Source organism: Ixodes scapularis, unplaced genomic scaffold (genome assembly GCF_016920785.2).
Source record: "Ixodes scapularis isolate PalLabHiFi unplaced genomic scaffold, ASM1692078v2 ptg000890l_1___fragment_3__unscaffolded, whole genome shotgun sequence".
NCBI lineage: Eukaryota > Metazoa > Arthropoda > Arachnida > Ixodida > Ixodidae > Ixodes > Ixodes scapularis.
In genome coordinates this window covers 595334-613925 of record NW_024610065.1, presented here as the reverse complement: position 1 = coordinate 613925, position 18592 = coordinate 595334, and the positions used below count along the sequence as shown (strand labels likewise).

The window sequence follows — 18592 nt, the reverse complement described above, 5'->3', positions numbered from 1 at the left end:
GCCGGGTGGTATGTACCATTCTTATCCGTAAACCAATCGATTCTAGCAAGTGTCATCCTTTCGACGAGCTTGCACAGTATCGACGTCAGGGATATTGGTCTTGTGTTTTGAGGTTTGTCTGGGACTTTTCCGGGTTTTGGTTAGGGTGTGACCCACGACATCTTCCAGTCCTCTGGCATTTCACCTAACTTCCAGATGATGTTGATCTGCTCCAATAGCGCAGCTCTCGCACATTCGGGTAGCTTCTTTAACATACTGTTGGTTATTTGATCAGGGCCTGGTGCACTTCTAGTCCTGCCGTTTGCAATTGCTGCTTCAAGCTCCCAGACGGTAAAGTCGCAGTTGTAGTGGTGTTGGTCTTCTACTACTGTTGGGGTGTAGATTATTGCGTTCGGCTTGGTTGCAGGTTGAGGGAAGAAAAGTGGGCCCGTTTCTTCAAGTACTTCTTCTAGCGTTTTGTTGCTTCGTAGGGCTATATTGGATGTGATACCCCACTCTGTATTTTTTCCGAGCATAGAGTTACAAATACGTGCTTCCTTTGCAAGCTTGTTTGCCTCTGTTAAGTCTTTGCGATTTCTGGATGTTCTGTATTTGTCAATGAATTCCTGTCTGTGTTGCCAGAGTGAGAGAAGGTGTGTGTCAGGATTTGGGCCATCCGCGTTTACTGCTTTCTGAATTGTCGCTTTTACAGATGCTTCTTTTATAGCGTGGGTTAGTTCGTCTATGTTAGTTATGTGGTATTCTTGATTCAAGATTGTTCTGAAATCATCCCAGAGGATGGTCTTGCTGTTTCTTTTCAGTTTAAGTTTGCTTCCCAGTTCTAGTGTTGTATGTATTGGGAAATGATCGCTTCCCCATGGGTCATTATTATCGCATTTCCAGGTTATTATAGACTTTTGTGATGCAAGGGTTAAATCGGGTGTAGTGTCTTTCTGTTTGGGCCCTTGTCCGAGCCTGGTTTTAATTTCGGGGTCATTCAGTAGGTTGAGCCCTGCTTTTTCATATTCTTCTTGAATTTTGACGCTTCTCTCATTGGGTTGGTCTTGTCCCCAGTCCGCGTGCCAGGCGTTGAAATCTCCCCCAATTACGATGTGGTGCTTCGGATACGTGTTAACAAAGTGTGTTAGCCAGCTGTGCTCGTCGTTCGTGAAAAGTGCTGGTCTGTAGTATACCGATATGAGGATGATTTTGATGTCGTTATCTGTTGTGCGGACTGCTACTATTTCTTGGGTTTGGTTGCACCATTGAGTAGTGTCTAATTGCTCCTATGTCAGTGGTTTTCTTAGGTACACCGCTACTTGGGCTCGGACCGTTTCTTTCTTGCCTTTTTGTGGATGATTGAGGGTGATGTGAAGCTTCTGTATCCTCTAAGACCGATGTTGTCCCCATTTATTTCTTGTAATAGTAGTGCATCTTTAGGTTCTTGTTGCAGTCGTAAATTAAGTTTCGCCCTGCGAACTCGGAGGCCCCGGCAGTTCCATTGGAGAAAATCGAGTGTCTTAGTCTTCCGGGAATCCCTATAGATGGTTTGTTCTGCATTGTGGGTGGGGGTGGAGGTATCCCCTATGCTGCATTGTTGTACTTGCGATTTCTGGAACTGCATAAACATGGTTTGAAATCGCTGCATCATCTGCTGCATCTGTTGCTGCTGCTGTATTTGTTGCTGAATTTGTTGGTGTAGCATTTGCTGTGTTTGTTGCGTTTGCTGAGCTTGTGTTTCTACGAAGCGCAGCACTTTCTCTTCCCAATTCCCGCTTTGGGTAGCTTGGGTAACCGCACAGATCGGCGTGTTTTCTGACGGTGTTGGGTTCTTTGTGAAGGAGGGAATTAGCACCATCGTTTGTTCAACACTCTTCTCGATTGCATCTTGCTTCTTTTTTTCCAGTTCTGTTTGTCTGCGTTGCTTGGCACGTTCTTCTTCTTGTTTGTCTTTTTCAATTTCCACTTTGAGCTGGGCCACACGTCTTTCAAGTTCCTTTAATTGATTTTCTTTGGCTTCGATCGATGTCTTGTTCGTTGAAGACGTTCTCTTGGCCATGTTGGCATTGGCGTTTGGTAGATCCTGTTTGTATGTCGTGCAGTTGGTGCCGGTGGGGCCCTTCTTGGTACTGCCGGTGTTTTCCAGCGGCGGGAACTCTTCGAAGGCTTGTAGGGTGGAGAAGCGGTTTTGGTAAAAGGATGTTCTTCCTCTAACTGTGCCTTGGTCGTGCAGGGCAGTAGCCATCCTCTTCCATGGAGACGCACTTGCCACATTTGTTGCTTTGCTTTTTGTCTGTGTCATTGCCTGTGCTCTTCTTTGTAGCTTTGCGTCCGTGCTTTTTTGGTCTCGCAGTTGGGGTCGAAGGCTGTATGTCCCGACACATGGCAGTTAGGGCAATACGTATCTTCACATTGTTCTCCTTCTGGGTGAGGTTCACCACAACGCCTACATCTCTGCTCTCTCGTGCAGACAGCTGCCTTATGCCCGATGCCGTGGCATTTGAGGCACAGGACGGCTGTTGGTTTGTACGTGTATACTCTGAACAGTCTTCCGCGATGCGTGATCTTCCTAGGAACTCTATTTCCATCAAACGTAAGAAGAAATGTGCCTCTCCTCCCAATGAGTCTTGCATGTAGGACATTGCAGTAGTCAGAGTCTGAGTAGTCGACAATGTCTTGTGCTGTGAACTCTGCATCCACGTCGTGTATTACTCCTCTGGGCATGAGGCCCGTGGTGGATCTGTATGTTTGGACCCCTACCTCCGTGCCGTCACCCAGCGTCAGAGTGCTCATCTGGAGGATGTCTCCTGCGTGCGCCTCACTGTAAACAGTAATGGCTATGGTGTTGTTCCTGTGATTGGGATCGTAGATAAGTCGGTCTCTGTTGCAAGGAATTGTAAAAAAGCTGTTTCAGTTGGTCCATGAGGATCCGCGATGAGATGTTCGATATTCTGGTTTGCGTCGTGGGTTTCACCACAATCACAATCTTTGGTTCGTCAAAACGCTCAAGGTGGGTTCCCCATCGTGGTTTTTGTTTTTTGTATGTGACTCGCGTCCAACTGTTTGTCGTTTCAGGAGGAGAACTATCGTTGATGTTAGCTATCCTGTTAATCTCGTCGTCGCTGATCTCGAAATTATCGTCCCGGTCCTGACTACGGAATCTTTTCGCCTGAATTATCACCTTTCTTGCGTTGTTCTTGTTGGTTTCTAGCTCCATGCAATTGTTTTCGTCGTTCTCGGTGCACCTTTCGATCGGCGTTGTTTCAGTACTCGCCATGTTCAGAATGCGGGGTGATGGGCAGGCCTAGTTCTGCCTACCCGGGTTACGGGCCTACGGCGGCCTCTCGAGGTGAGAATTAAAAGAAAGACTCGCCTACATTTGGTTCTGCTGGAAGTCTTTCGATGGGTCGCCGTCCTTAGGTAAAAAATTTGGGTCGGCGGACCCAGTTCGTGGCAGGAATTTAGTGGTGTTAGCGGAGCTGAAGCGAACGCTGCTGCTCCTCATGCCACTTCGTCGTCCTTTCCTAGCTTCGGCATTAGTGGCAAATACAATTTTTGAAACCCCTCTTTTTTGGGCGCACGATAACTAAAAAGTTCTCTATAGTAGTCTACACACGCGCGTTCTATTATCTGGTCATCGTTCGACAGAACCCCCCAGTACACAATTTCGCTGACTTTCTTTCGCTGACTTTCTTTCGCTGACTTTCGTATTTTCTTTCTGTTCCTATAGCTTTTTTCGTGGGTATCTCGCCGCGTGACAATCGTCTCCACCGTGCACGCACCGACGCCCCCTTATATTGTTCTGTATCTAGATATTCAAGACGATTTTTTATGCTGATAATGTCGTCGGCAAAAAACCCGGGCGATTTACATTCTTCCTGCATCAGCTTCTGAAGCAGGCCGTTTAACTCGCGTGTTTCTCTCTGTTGTTCATGCTTCAATACACCAGCGCGCTCGATTGATAACATTTTTGTTTCCTGTTTAAATAATTCCCATTGAGCCCCAAAATCTTGACTTTTCGCGGTAGATAAATTTTCAAGATTTTTACGAACCGCCTTTACGAACAATTCATATTCGAGAAGTTTTGCATTAAATTTCCACAACTCCCAACAGAACTTCTTAGGCGTCTTTTTGGAAGAACAAATTTTAAAAGAAACAAGAGAATGATCACTAAACGACACGTGATCTACTGAATATTGCTGACACGCTCCAATAATCTCGGGGGAAACGTACGCTCTATCTAACCGCGCATGACTTGCGCCTTGAAAGTGCGTGAACCGCACACCCATGCCGCGTGACGCGCAGTGAGCCACATCTTCTAATTCATGACGCTCAACCATATCGCTCAAAAATACAGTACTTGAGTGTCTATATCGCGCGCTATTGGAGCTATCCTGGGGCGCGCACACAGAGTTAAAATCGCCCAAAAAATAACTAACCTATCAGTTTGAACACAGTTTTCAATATGTTGGAAAAACATTAAACGCTCCTCTGCCTTATTAGGGGCATACATGCACAACACGTGAAACTTGTAACAAGCAATAAAAAATCACACAATACAAAACGGCCCGAATCACAAGTAACGACTTGCTCTACGGTCCCCATAGACTTCTTTAGAAACAAAAGTGGATAGTCAGAGAATTTGTGTCACGCTTATGTTCCTCTCGTGTTGTGTCAGCTATAGCATAAATATGGGCAAATCGTCGCTAATATCTGAACTTATTACACCAGCCTTTACCTTTTCCTTTGCATAGTTTGTAATAAAACGATCGGTTAACATTGATGTGGACAGTGGAGTGTGCGTGGGATGAGTAATAATATTAACGATGTTGTTCGCTGTTAACAATAATGACAAGTCGGCACTGATGGCGGTATCTTCCAACAGGTTAATAGTTAAATCACCAGGGGCGAAAATAACATATCTTCTTTCGTTTGCGTGACACAGCTATTTATCTGGAAATGTCAGAAATCGTGCCATATTTCCGCTGGGCGGATGATATATAAAAGCAAAAATATGAAAAAACAGTTAGGGCGCAGGCGAGCTGGTGTAAGTTTACCATTTTTTAGACCAACTGAGACTGGGTGGAAGAAACACGACGACGTCTCAAAAAATAAAGGGGACTAAGCCTGCCTCAGGTACAATTAATGAAAAAACCTCTGTCGCAAGTTTCCGTTAACATTATAACATCAAACGAACATTTCCATGCCTAAAAAACGAACAAGTTTTCATCTATCTTGGATTCAGCTGATCTAACATTCAGGTGAAAAAATTTGAAGAGTTTATTTGTTATATTTTTCTTAATCCATTGCATTCGTTTTCTTTTTTTCCTACTTTCTCATAGTTCAGCAGGTAGGCCGAGGTCATGATTTGTGCAAGAAGAGAACATTATCACCTTCAGATAGCACGAACGCCTCTAATTTCTCGCTGTTAGAAGCGAGAAAGGCCGGCGCGAGTGTTGCCGGCCGCTCGCCTCGCTGCCAGCCGGTGACGTCGCGTTAGGGTGGCGGGGAAATCTGACGAACAGAGAACAAAATATATTTTTATTTTATTTAACTAGAGTGAATTTCGAGGAACGAGACTGCATTTAGGAATCGGAAAGCCATGCGCATTTAGATGATGCCTTTGGATGAGGTAGCTAAACAAATCGTCGGAGTTCCCCTCTAACCGCTACAATATTGAGAAACCTCCTGTGGACGACGAAGCAAGCTTGAGAAAGAGACTTGTTTGTTCAACTCATATTGTTTATCACGTGTCGTTTTTTTCAGAGGAAGCAATCTAGTGAGAAGCAAGAATGTAATAACACATTGCCTAACACTTTAGAAGGCGCGCTTGAGCGGGATCACTGTCTTGTCTTGAGTGGGGCTTGGAGGAGGAAGGCTTGCACCACCGTTGCCATTGTTCTGGGTTGGCAGTTTTGCAAGCTCGCATTTCGCCCGCCACACCCGCACCATGGGCGCGGTCGAACCGTTTCTCAGTAGCACTGATCTCTATTGTAGTGGCCTGGATCGCGGATCGAGGCGGTCTCTCTGGGTTCGAGTGCAAACACCGGCAGTCATCCCTTGACACTAGACAGTTTTAGTATAGCGTTGCTGGATCTTACGTACGCAATACGCAATAGTATAGCGTACGCTAAAAATGACCTGCTCGGACCGAATTTAGTTGTGCGTCACGTTTTCGAGTGAACACCGCGCATGATCTTGGTTAAATTTGCTAGAGCCGTAGAATTCCACGTGCTTATAGCGCAACCATGCTCCTGGAAAGAAATATTGAAAATGAAAACGTGTCCAATCATTTTATTTCAAATTAAACCAAGCCACAGCTGCCTCGTCAAGCGCGCTTTTCTGCGGAGTACAGAGGCTACGAGTACGAGTGCGTAGCCAAATTCGATCACGGAGCCTCCGTCACTCGTCCCGTGGAGACGGCACCTTTTATCAATGCTATCGCGGAATGAAATTCATGACCCTGATGTCCAGTGCATAGCGAGAACTTCGGCGATTTCTTTTAGAGTCGTTCGTCCGTCGGCGATCAACTGCGGGAATAATAGGCTTAGCGTTGAGCACATCGCAGCGTCGACGCACATTCCGAGCGGCGAACATTTTCACTGTGCACTCCTTCAGCTGTACGGCGATTTGATTCGACCGCGGTAGGTCCCAGAAAGAATCACCGAGCTGAGCACCACGCAATTTCACGTAACACAGAACTTCGAAAACGCCACGTCGCCCTTGCTGCGCCAGTCGAAGCAACCGCCATCTTGAAATTGGCGCTCTCGTTCGGTCCGAGATCTCTCGAGAGTGTAGCGCTTTGTTAACGCATCGGTAGCGCCTTGTTAGCGCTTCTTGTACCGCGGTTACTGCTGCGGATTCGCGCGTGCATTGCGCTTCCGGTTCCTGTGGTCGGGTGCATCAGCAGCACTATGGCGAACATGTGGGACGCTGAAATAGCAACGCCACAAATGCTGTTAGATACGCACTTGGTGCATATGTGTGTAGACGGCTTAACGCACATAAAAGCCTTCTGGGTGCGCGAAATCTTTTGCCACCGAGATCCCCACGGGTACCTGGCGAGCCTTGTTCCCGGGATGAGGGACATGAGTTTCTTCAAATGTGATTATTTTTTACCTGCGCGCCTTTGAAACCAGGGTCACGCGTGTCGAATAGAAATCGATGAGGTCGTACCCAATCGATTAGTCGCTCAAAGTCCATGACTCTGGATCATCTGCCCGACGGTTTGCTTGGAAGGCGGCTCTTTTACTTCCTTGTCTTTCAATGCCAAACGAAAAACAACGACAACGGAATCGCCGTGCACGCGCTAATCCGCAGCAGCAAGCACGGAACAAGGAGCGGCAGAGCGCTAACAGAGCGCTACGTCACGCGCTAGAAAGCGTCACATGAGCGCTCCTTCGACCGCTCACGTAGCGCTAACTTAGCGCTCCGCTGTATGTGTGAACCGGCCTTTAGGTAGAAACGGTGAAATCTGCAATTTCTTACCTTAGCAGCTTTTTGTGACAATGTAACTTTAATCGTGTTTTCCGGGAATAACCGTTAATATTCTATGTGCATATATCAAAAGCCCAGAATAACAATCTTTTTCAGAGCAATATTTCGTGGTTGAGAGTCGAGGGTTGCGACTTTGCTGGGCGTAAACTGTGACACGGTTCATTGAAACAAGTGTTGCCGAGAGTCAATGTGCAGTCATTTGTGATCGCGAAGTCATCAGAGCATAGCAAACGATAAGTTAGACGACCTTTACTCGGGGCATTCGCATCGTTTCAAGCGCTTGTACGGAGTACTGCTGGTGCAAGTTTTTGCATCGAACTTTAGCGAGGACCTTTGTCAGGAACTAAAGCTTAGAGCGTGTCGTTCCTTTGTTGAACGTGTCATTTATTTAGCAACTGGAGCGTGCGATGCCGGCGCAGTCGATGGTGCTCCGGCCCATTTGATTTTTTATTCGGCGTTGACCCACTTGACAGATACAGAGTCGATCTCCAAACATCCAATATAATATTAGCAGCATAACATAAAATACTCGCCTTCGAGCACCGCGTGCAAGTTTCAATATTCCTACTTGAGTCTGTTTCTCCCATAGACTTCCGTGTATTAGCGGCGAGATGTTTTGGTGGCGCCCTCATATGGTTCCGTCTCGTGAGGTCATTACCTTCCAAAGAACAAGCTTGATGGTGTTTGTAACTTGCATGGTGGAAGCATGAAATCACTGCGCTCTCAAAGCAGCACTGCCAGCACCGTCAGAATTAAAGCTCTCGCATTCCTCTTATTTCCGTCGATAATGAATCCTTTGCTGACGTCATAGTCAGCATTCGGCCAATCCTGGCAAGCCGACCACAGCGACGCTTTCGATCGCGCACGTCGCCAATAGACCTCGTCACAAATTCATTGCCATCAAGTGACTCCACTACCTGTCTAAATTTGTGTATGCTAATGGCGCTCAAAATCTAGTACCTATTAGTCAAGGGTAGACTTACGGAAGTTACGGTGTTCTTCGCTGTAGATATTTGTCGATTTGTTTCAGTTCCGATGAAGTGAAGAAACTGCTACTCGGTTTGGAGGTGTTTAGTTGAGTAAAACCTTGGATAAATTTCTTTACATTTAATTGCCTTGAGCTGCCTGGGCGTGCCAAAGCTGAGCATTTCAAGGATTTACATGACGCCTTCAAAAGCAGAGTGCATAGAATTTTATACGTCTCGTCTTTGTGACATCGAACCACACGAACTAACGTCTGGAATGTTCAGGTGCCCATCCTCAAAGTCTTGCCTGTCCAGCCATCGAATGCCGCCATTAGCATGTACGGATGATGTACATTTAGATGATGATAGTTATAGAAGTGGATAGGCTGAATATTGGAAAGGGTCTATTGTCTGGTGTCAAGCAATGACCGCCAGTGGTGCCTCCGCCGGGCTCCCCATCCGCGATTGAGTTTACTACAATATAAATCAATGATTGGCAGTTGCTTAGTTGTTTTTCAACATGTCCACAGGGGCCATATATATGTTGCGTGGATGCTTGAAAGTAATGAGCGACACCCACGCGCTCAGTTTGGAGTACATTTTTAGGGGTGAAGCTCCTTAGGGACTAGCCTTGTCCGTCCGCTGTCCGTGCTCACATCGATTGTCACCCCATATGTATTCTTAAAAGAATAAAAAATGTTTATGCAGTTGACAGGATTCGAACCTGTGCTGGGAGACCCCAATGGATTTCTAGTCCATCGCCTTAGGCACTCTGCCACGACTGCGGGACGAGTAGGGGTCTCTGATATGTGGTAGTAACTCAAGAGCTGGGAATGAAATGGATGAAACGTTGCATGTAGCCCCTCAACGTCCATACAGGAGAGGGCGCTGCGGTAAAATACTTATATAATCGCTTTAAACTTTGCGTGCATTGGCTCAACGTTTATAGACGAGAGGGCGCTGCGGTCAAATTCTCAAATGCGTATATAACCACGTTCCATACCACGCATTCTCTTTCTGACATGGACCGTTGACTTAAGCGGTGGAGATGCGCTCCCACGGCTTCTAGCGGATCCAAGTTGATCCGCTAGAACCACTGGCTCTGCATTTTACCGACCATAAAGTTGTAATAATGAAGTCGAAACGCAACCCGGAAGTCAGCACTACCTATGAGCAATAAAGAAAAAAAAATCAGCGCCATCAGCACTACCTGTGAACAAAATCAGTATCATCAGCACCACCAAAGCTTCGCCCCAATCAACATCGTTCACCAGGTGGAGATACGGTCAGTTTATATTTTCAATTCACGTTTACTGTCCTAAGCGCACTTTCTAATATTTTTTATTCCTTTATTTGAAAACCCTTTCGACCCTCATTAGGTTTATTCTGTTTTTATTTCTTTAATCACAAACATAAAAAACTTCATCTTTAAAACCAAGGAAGAACACACTCACTTTAATAAATATAGAACCTAACATTAGAAAGACAACAGTCAAGCACCCGGTTTAAAAATTCAGAGAGAAGTAAGGCGGAAGAAATAAATAAAAAAATACCCACAAATCAGTTTCTGTAAGAAAATCTTTTGCACATATTGGTAGTTGCAGAAATAGATTCAACAAAGAAGATCAAAACTAAAAAAATGAACCAGAAAAAAAATATATTGTTTTGAGAACTTTTAGTTTTAGTTTATTCACAATTTCGAAATCTCTGGCTAGAACGCGGGAAGCCTCTTTAACCGGGCGGAAAAAAGAAAAAAAAAACTTTACTTTTATTAAAAAAAAAACAAAAAAACAAAAAAAAAAAAAACGCAACACCGTTTGTTTTGTTTATGAGCCGGTATACTCTTTATACACTTAACCTGGCATTTTACTGAATACCTTGTTTCGAATCATTGCTCGGGCGACTCCTCTTAATATAAATCGTTGCTCTATATACACAGAGTGCTAATCACACTTGTTCATAACACGGTAGCGCGCGCCTTTCTCCGGTGAGCGCTCTCTGGTAGCGTTAGTGGGAACTAATCTAGGTACGTGGGGAAACATGGAACAACCCGATCGAGGGGTTTCCTGCCCGCTCTATTGGGTGTCGTCGACAAACACTACGCCTGCTTGTTAAGAGATTGGGTAAATACTTTTAAAACACAGCACGGGAGAAAAAAAAAGTTTTTTTTTCATTTGTAATCACATTGTTACTAAGCCATCGGGTTTTATTTTTGTGTTCTAAGCACAGGGTTTCACGGCGTTTGCGAAGAGCGTGATAGCAGGGCTCGACGACCCTAGAGTCACTAAATAAAGCTACGCTTTCAGAGTTCCGAAACTCCCAAGCTACGCGTCTGAAGGGCGTCAGGCGCCGCCATCTTGGGTCCACACACAGATGGAGGAGTGAGTGTAGCTGAGCCAAGCCGAGCTGTAGTCGTCGCCTGCGCCCGCTGCCGTAGCCGCAACTGTAGCAGCGAATCAACGTAGTGTTGTTCGTATCTCGACGTCAGAAGGAAAAAACTACATGCTGAGCGACGGACTTCAGCGTGCGCGCGCAGTAAACAGTAAAACAGCAGCAGGCAGCGGTTCGCTGGACCCAAGATGGTGGCGTTGAAAAAACGCGATGATGATGTTAGCGACCCACGTGACTGCCGCTGTCCAATGATGCCGCAGCGAACGAGAATATTGTTGGATAGAGCGACTGCATTGTCGGCAAGATCCCAAAGAAAAGGAATGCGGTACTCTGAAAGCACAGCTTATTTAGTGATTCTAGACGACGACCCCGATGGAGCAGGCAGGTCACCCCTCGAGCGGGACGTTCCGTGTTTCCCCCCGTGGTTAAATATAGTTGCCGCTTATGCCACCAGTCGATCGCTGGCCGGTTGAGCGCTCGCGTTTCGCGTTATGGACAAGTGTCATAAGTAGTATACATCGATCTAACACAACTGGAGCGTCTTCTCTCTCGCAAGTCAACTGGCATTAGCCAATCGCTGCAATCCAGAGGGGGCTTGGTGAATGACGGAACTGGTAACATGTTTAACATAAAAAAGAAACTATCCGCGCTTTGGCACTGAACATGACGTACGTTTCAACCTGTTCAGTTCCATAGCGCAGACCGTTTTTTTGTGGTTCTAAACGCATTATTCGCCTCATTAATCGACGAGCGGCCTCCCTAAATTGCAGTAATTGACTCTTTCAATTGCTTTAATTTCCTTTCCTTTCATTTATTGTTGCTCAAAGAAATCCTTTCGGTCGTATTACATGAGCGAGGACTTGGAAAGAAAAAATCAAGAGCACAATACATAGGAAACCTTGGATTCGAAAAACAATCGAGCAATTAAGAACAAGATGAGAGGTGGCCTTGATTGACTCGAGTCATGTACATAAAATATGCCGAGCACATTCAAGCTCAAACAGATTATCATCTTGGAACTAATTCAACGATAAATCGTCACATTTCTTCCTAAACGACATCACGTAATGTTCTGTTGCCTTGGAGTATGGGAGCGAGTCTTAGACTCTGTGGCAACACAAAAGTCAGGAAAGCCGACACGCCATATGTCTTAGGGTGCATACCTTTTAGACGTCTTTGACGACGATATTACTCCCAAGTCAAAATCTAGGCTCTTAAAGACGCGCGGAAGTCTTCGTTGAGGATGACTCGTTGTATGCGGGTCTAGTGTAGCGAAGGCAACGCATCAGGCGAGAATCATCGGCGAGTTGTAGAAGGCGTAGTTAACACACGCCTGCCGGTGGTCGTCCAGGTTGGCGTGAAAGATGGCTGCGGAGAGCGGACGGCCCTCCCTCTGCTGCACGGACACCCCTTGCACAAAAACCATGCAAAAAAAATGATTCGGTGAAAAGGTTTATTATGGTGCGTACGTTTTTATAGCGGCCGCAGCAGAAGAAACGTACACGGGCTCTTCCCGCATGATGATGTCGGGGGCGCAAGAAGCGAATGCCCATGGCTCGGAGTAACTGCAGTCCTGCAGAGGCAAGTGTGCAGCCACCCCGCGCCGCAATGTCCGAGGCGCATATGCTGAGTTGCGTGCGATTGTTTTGAACGCTTCTGCTAGTCGAGCAATAGAGTTGCGTGAACTGCCCGTGCAGCACAGCACGGGAGCTCTGCTGTTCGGCCACTGTCCAGAGCGATGAGCGAAGGTTGTGGAATTACGACTTCGAAAGCGGCGTCTATCGCCGGAATTCAGTCAGCGAGCAATGCGAGCAAACAAGAAAGCCAGCAGATAAGAAAAAAAAAAAAAAGACTATCCTGCGCAATGCGCGGTTATCTGCAGCAGGCGGCACGCGGTCAGGGAGCGCCGCGGTGCAATTCGGTCTAGAGTTCCTGTTTAGACCTTTTTATCCTCCTCCGCATGGGCGCTGCCATCTTGGGATCACGTGACGCGGCAGCCATTAGGTTACGTCAACTTGCTGCTCCACTCTACCCTCCGCGCTTTAGTGGATGCGTTGTATTCGTGTTTTTCGTCGCGTTTCACCGCGCTTTCCTGCTTTACTTCGGAAACGGTAGTCCGATACGTCTACTCGACGACTAAGACATCACGAGGGTTCAAATGTCTTCATGACAACTGAGATTTGTTTACTAATAGTCGCGGAACATTCTCAGTAAGTAGCGCGTATATTTATATCGCGCATGTAGGATCGGAAGGCGTCAAGAATAGTCAGCGCCCAAGAGACTATCCATATTTCCGGAAAACATCGTTCTTTCTATTCATAATATATCGAAAACAGTTTTCTATGATTATGTAAAAAAACAGCGGAGGAGACAGACAACGAACGGTTCGCTAGTATTTTATCTGAGGCTAGAAGTACGTCAACAGGGGGCGATATGTTTGCTCATAATATCACGCCTACATATGTGTTTAAAATTCTCAATCTTTTTTTTTTTTTTTTCGCAACGTAAACATTTACCATTGCCATCCACTTCCTTTATTTTAAGACAAAGGTTGGGTCTTCCCGCGTAAGAAACTGCCACAGACACTTAACACTACCGAGTTTTAGAGTAGCGTGCACAAAGAAATAACATACTTTTCTATTTGCCACTCTAAAACGGGATTTGGGTTTGGCGCATGCGCAATAATAACAACGCCTTTGTTTCTTTTTTTTTTTTTTGCGTACGCTGTTTTACCTTTTGCTGCAGTATCTGAAGTCCGCTATATTTGACGCCCCCTTCACCACCCCCCGCAAAAAAAGAGTTGTTCGCATGACAATTGGATTTTTATGGGCAATTGGATTGTCTAGGATTGTCGATGGGGAATAAGGATTTACATTTGGTGGCTGGCGACGCCGAAATTTAGTAAGCGAATTTCTTCAAACAACCTGAAAATGTTTGTCACAGGTCAGTGAAATAGTGTCTAGCACTAAATTCAGCCAAACGTTTTGAGGTATTTCTCCTCCTGCGCCTTTCAATTTTATTTGTCCAATTTTACGGAAGACAAAGGGCAGACTTAATTTGACGCCCCTGCCACTTTTACTATTTCTTGAGTAAGCAAACGTTCATAAAAAATAATTTATTTCCTAGGGCCAATATCGCTAAATGCTGCTTATGAGCACTTTCGCAGGGTTGATACTATAAGAAATTTCCTACTCGGCCTGTGAAAACATGCCCGAGTACTGAATTAAAAAAATGAAAGCCGTTTACAGCTTCCTGTAACGCCGAATTAGAGCGCAGCTCTTGAGGAGGAGGAGGAGAGGGTAGTGAGGCTCACGTGTTCTCAGAGGGAATCACGTGACCTTGGGGAGGGGTCACCTGACCCCCCCCCTCCCTCCCGAGGTCACATGACCTCGGGGGTGGGGGTCACATTACCCCCTGGTCACGTGACTCCCAGAGAAATGTTTCCGCTAGATATAGCGGGGAAAGTTTTCCGCTAAATTTAGCGGGGAAAGTTTTCCGCTAGATTTAGCGGGGAAATTTATCCGCTAGATTTAGCGGGAAAGTTTTTTCGCTAGATATAGCGGGGAAATTTTTCCGCTAGATTTAGCGGGGAAATTGTTCTGCTAGATTTAGCGGGGAAAATTTTCCGCTAGATTTTCCCGCTAGATTTAGCGGGGAATTTTCCCGGTAGATTTAGCGGGAATTTTTCCGCTAGATTTAGCGGGGAAATTTGTCCGCTAGATTCAGCGGCGAAATTTTCCGCTAGATTTAGCGGGGAAAATTTTCCGCTAGATTTAGCGGGGAAATTTTTCCGCTAGATTTAGCGGGGAAATTTACCCATAATGCACCGCGCGGTTACGCCGACGGCGACGCCGACGGCGACGCCGCTCAAGCCGGAAACGGGCGCCGAAGAGCTGCGCTCTAAAAAGAGGTCCATACGATACTAGTTTTTATCAATTATCTGTATCCTTACCCCATGCGTTTTTAGTCTGCGAAGTTCACTAAAGTTTGGGTGCCCACGAAAACCAAGCAGTGAGTAGTTAACTCCCGACCCCATCTGTTCTAGCCGATTCAGAACACTGCTAATCAAGCTGTCGATAGGCTTTTTTACATTCACGTGTTAGTCTCTTCATTAGTTTGTTTTTCTGGAGACTGGCGTCTTCGGGTACGGCCGTAGACGAAGGTAATCTTCCGTGTACATTAGCCAGGCTTTTCGCGACTTCCCATAATCAGATGCATTAAAGGAGCTGGTAAAAAAAAAGCACGCAATTTAGGGTTACACCTCGTAATCCTCAAAGTGGCTTAATACCATTGTTTCATTGGTTGTGTACAACACGCAAAATATCGTAGCACAAAATTGAGCAAAAGCAACGTAAAACAGCAACATAGCAGCGTTCACGTTGAAAACGAAATCAACCAAAGTGAAGCAACCTAATGGCGCCGAGTGCGTCAGCGCCCTTTATCCGCCGGTGGGGCGAATACTAAAACGAATTGGTCTATAGACCTTTGCAAAAAGAGCTCTCTGGCCGCCGCCATTTTGCGACTCGAGCGACCCCTATCAGCCAGAAATTCCTGCGACCCACCTGAGCTGTGAAACCCGGTCAGCGCGACTCCCCACCTGCATTCTGCATTCGGAGCTCGCCGGTTTTTCTTGGAAGTTTTTACTTTACTTGCCTGTTTAGGGTGCTTACCCTTTGTGTGTTACCTTCCACTGTGAGAACCAGGGAATACCAGGGCTCCTAGCCTGCCCGGCCTTGAAGGAAACGAACGAAGAGAGCGAACGTCAAGCAGCCCGCGACGCGGGCAGTTCGACGTTCTTGGGGGGTTATTTTCGTTGAAAAAATCTCCAAAAAGCCTTCCCGGCTATGTTCCGGGTCTTCGCAAAAAATAATTGATAGGGTCGGGTCCGGAGTGTGGGAACGCAATAGACACGTTTGTTCATTTGCTTTAAAGCTGTCCAAAAAAGCAGCTGTCTCCTGCATATGCAACGAAACACTCCGGATTCGGTCCGATCGTCGTGAAGTGACTATCGTCGAAACTGTATATTGGATATGCTGTGTTATTTGAGACCTTTTTCTAATCCTGTTCGGATAACGCGGCACCGTGGGGTACGTACAATATATGTTGTTGAATTGATGAGACTCGTTGAATTTCATGTTTTGAGCGGGGATTACCCATGCGGTTCGGATATCCTGTGTGGTCAAATATTTTCGATGGTTAAGTCCTTTGTAGATTGACACGGCTGAGTGTATGGTGGCGTAAAAAGATCAACATCTTATAAAAATAATCCATTTGGATTTGTTCTGTCGTGCACGGACTCACGAAAACAACTTCATTTCTTTGTTTTTGTTCTCAAAAATAGTACAATTGATTCTTAAAAACCCCGAGAAATTCTGTTAGTCATAGAACACATAATAAAAAATAGAACACGGCAATCTAGCTTAAACCAGCGTCCGGAAGTGTAGCTACGCAGGCTGCCACAACCCACTGACGAGAAAACCCACAGCCCAGCGCAGTCGGGCAACACTGACGCACCCTCTCAAAACCAGGGACGCGCGTTGTAAACCGCTTCGTTCAAGACTGCCGCAGGAAAGGTCCATAGGCCGCCCTACGGGAGCAAGAGTTGCGCGTTCATTCCCCTAGAGCAGTGTTTCCTGCACGGCCTGTTGATCCTGCTCCTCACGTGACTGAATTGGGCGAATAGAGGCGCCGCGCGTTCGAGGCACGCGCACGCTCAAAAGCAGGGGAATATACGCAGAGGCGTGTGCAACGTCTACTTTCCTGCACGGCATTTGAACCGGCTCCTCACGTGATCCGATCTCGACGAATAGCGGCGCGGCGACACGTGGAAAGCAGACACGCAACTCTGGCTCCCGCAGGAAGCCGATACAGGATACCTAATTTGGTATAAATCGGCCTAATGGACCCCATAAGTGATGGCGTCACAAGATGGCGCTGCGCTCCAAGCAAAGCGTTGCTAGGGCCGTTGTTACTAACAGATACAGAGGGGCTCGAAGTGAGGCTAGGAAATGTCCCATAAAAAAGTAGATATTTTTTTTGTAAGCATTGATATTTTCAATATCTAATCATGAAGACTTTTTGTATCGTCTCGGTGTCATAAAGGGATGACCAAATGCCGCAATAAAGTTTCACAAAAGATTTTGTCTTGCTAACAGACGACTGAATGGCTTCGTGGGTTCAGTGGCTCTCTCCGAGGAACTCCACGGAGTGCGCAGCAAAAACGAGGACGAAGGGGGACAGGACGCAAACGAGGCAGAACTTCAAACTGATTTTTATTGAAACGCGTTGCGGTATTTGTAGTCAAACTTTGTCACAAAACAAAACAAACAACCATCACAGAGTATGTTCAGGGTACAGCATTATCTTGCTCCGAGGTAAGCAAGTTCCTTTTCAGATAGAGCTATCGAAGGCGGTTCACGTTTCGGCTAAGTAATTATTGCGTTCAGCTTCTCCAATTGCAGGTGTTATGGTAGCCTCGCTTTTTTTAATTCTAACGCATCCATCAAATAGTGGAGCATGACCGCATGCCTTGCAGTGCATCTCAAGAAACTCATTCTTGTGTTTTTGCACATTGTTACAGTGCTCGCGAAGCCCATCATTTAGGCATCGCCCCGTCTGCCCGACGTACTGCACGCCACAAGACAGCGAGTTTTCATTTACCATGAAATGCGCGGCAGACGACAATTTTTGTTCAGTGCTTCTTTTCGCATCCGTGTATGGCAGGCACGTCAAGCTTTGTTAGTTAGCACAATTTCATGAGCGTATTGGGCGCGGAAAACACTACCTTTACACTTGGCTGTAAAGCGGTTTTCTTCGAATTGTGCGACACGTGGTGAATATACGATATAACAACTTTTTCTTTCTGTATCGCATGCTGGCTTCCACTGTTTTTCTTTGAGACAGCGATTTGCTAGAAGGACTGCAGCAACCGCAACAAGAATGTGCTTAGAGTTCCCAGCTGCGGCCAACCGCATTGCGTGCTGCTCAAAACCAGCAGAGGTGAAATGCTCAGTGGAATGTTTGAATGCGTTGTTAAGACAGAGGCTAACAATACTTATTTTGATCTGCTTGGAGTTGGCTGAATGAAGAGGAAGCAGCGGCCTATGCGCACGTGGATGTGATCGTCGAGAAATAAAAACCTGAGGTAAACAAAACGTATAGAGTTTTCTACGGGCATCTCATGCGTGGCGTTGAGAGTGCAGAGGCATTACTTAAAAGTGGTCATGGTTTTCGCAGTCTCTGCTTCAAAAGCGTTGGTATTTTAAGCAGTAAAATCTATGGAATCATCCACGTATCTAAAACTTACTTTACTTTGGACACTTGAAACCGGCTACTTAAAGTGCTATCAATTTGTGCCAAAAATATACTGCTGAGGACTGGCTCTATGCACTACCCGATACATATGCCCTTGTTTTGCAAGTAATGCTTGCCATCATAGTGAATAAAATTTTCCAATGATAACAAATTGAGGAATTCTAAAGAGCCACTTCTACATATCCCCGATTTATATTAAAAGGCTACAACTCAGTGCACTGAGAAGTTTGGTGTGGTGCCTTTCAAAATATGTCAGGGATTTTTAGCAGTGGTTTTTCAGAAGTACTCAAATATATTGTAGAATTGAGTTTTTACGACTTCTTACTCTTTGAAGTAACCACGAAATGGTGACCCGGACGCACGGTGTAAGATACATTTAGGTGATGACTCTCTGCCCGACGCGGCGACCGAATTATGTTCGGCGCTCAGAGCGCTTCACTCGCACG

The 18592-nt window shown here is 46.0% G+C and overlaps 1 pseudogene; it reads right to left on the bottom strand.

The window, feature by feature from the left end:
• Positions 1-2277: 2277 nt before the first annotated feature.
• Positions 2278-3256, bottom strand: LOC121834267 (annotated as a pseudogene).
• Positions 3257-18592: the final 15336 nt, after the last annotated feature.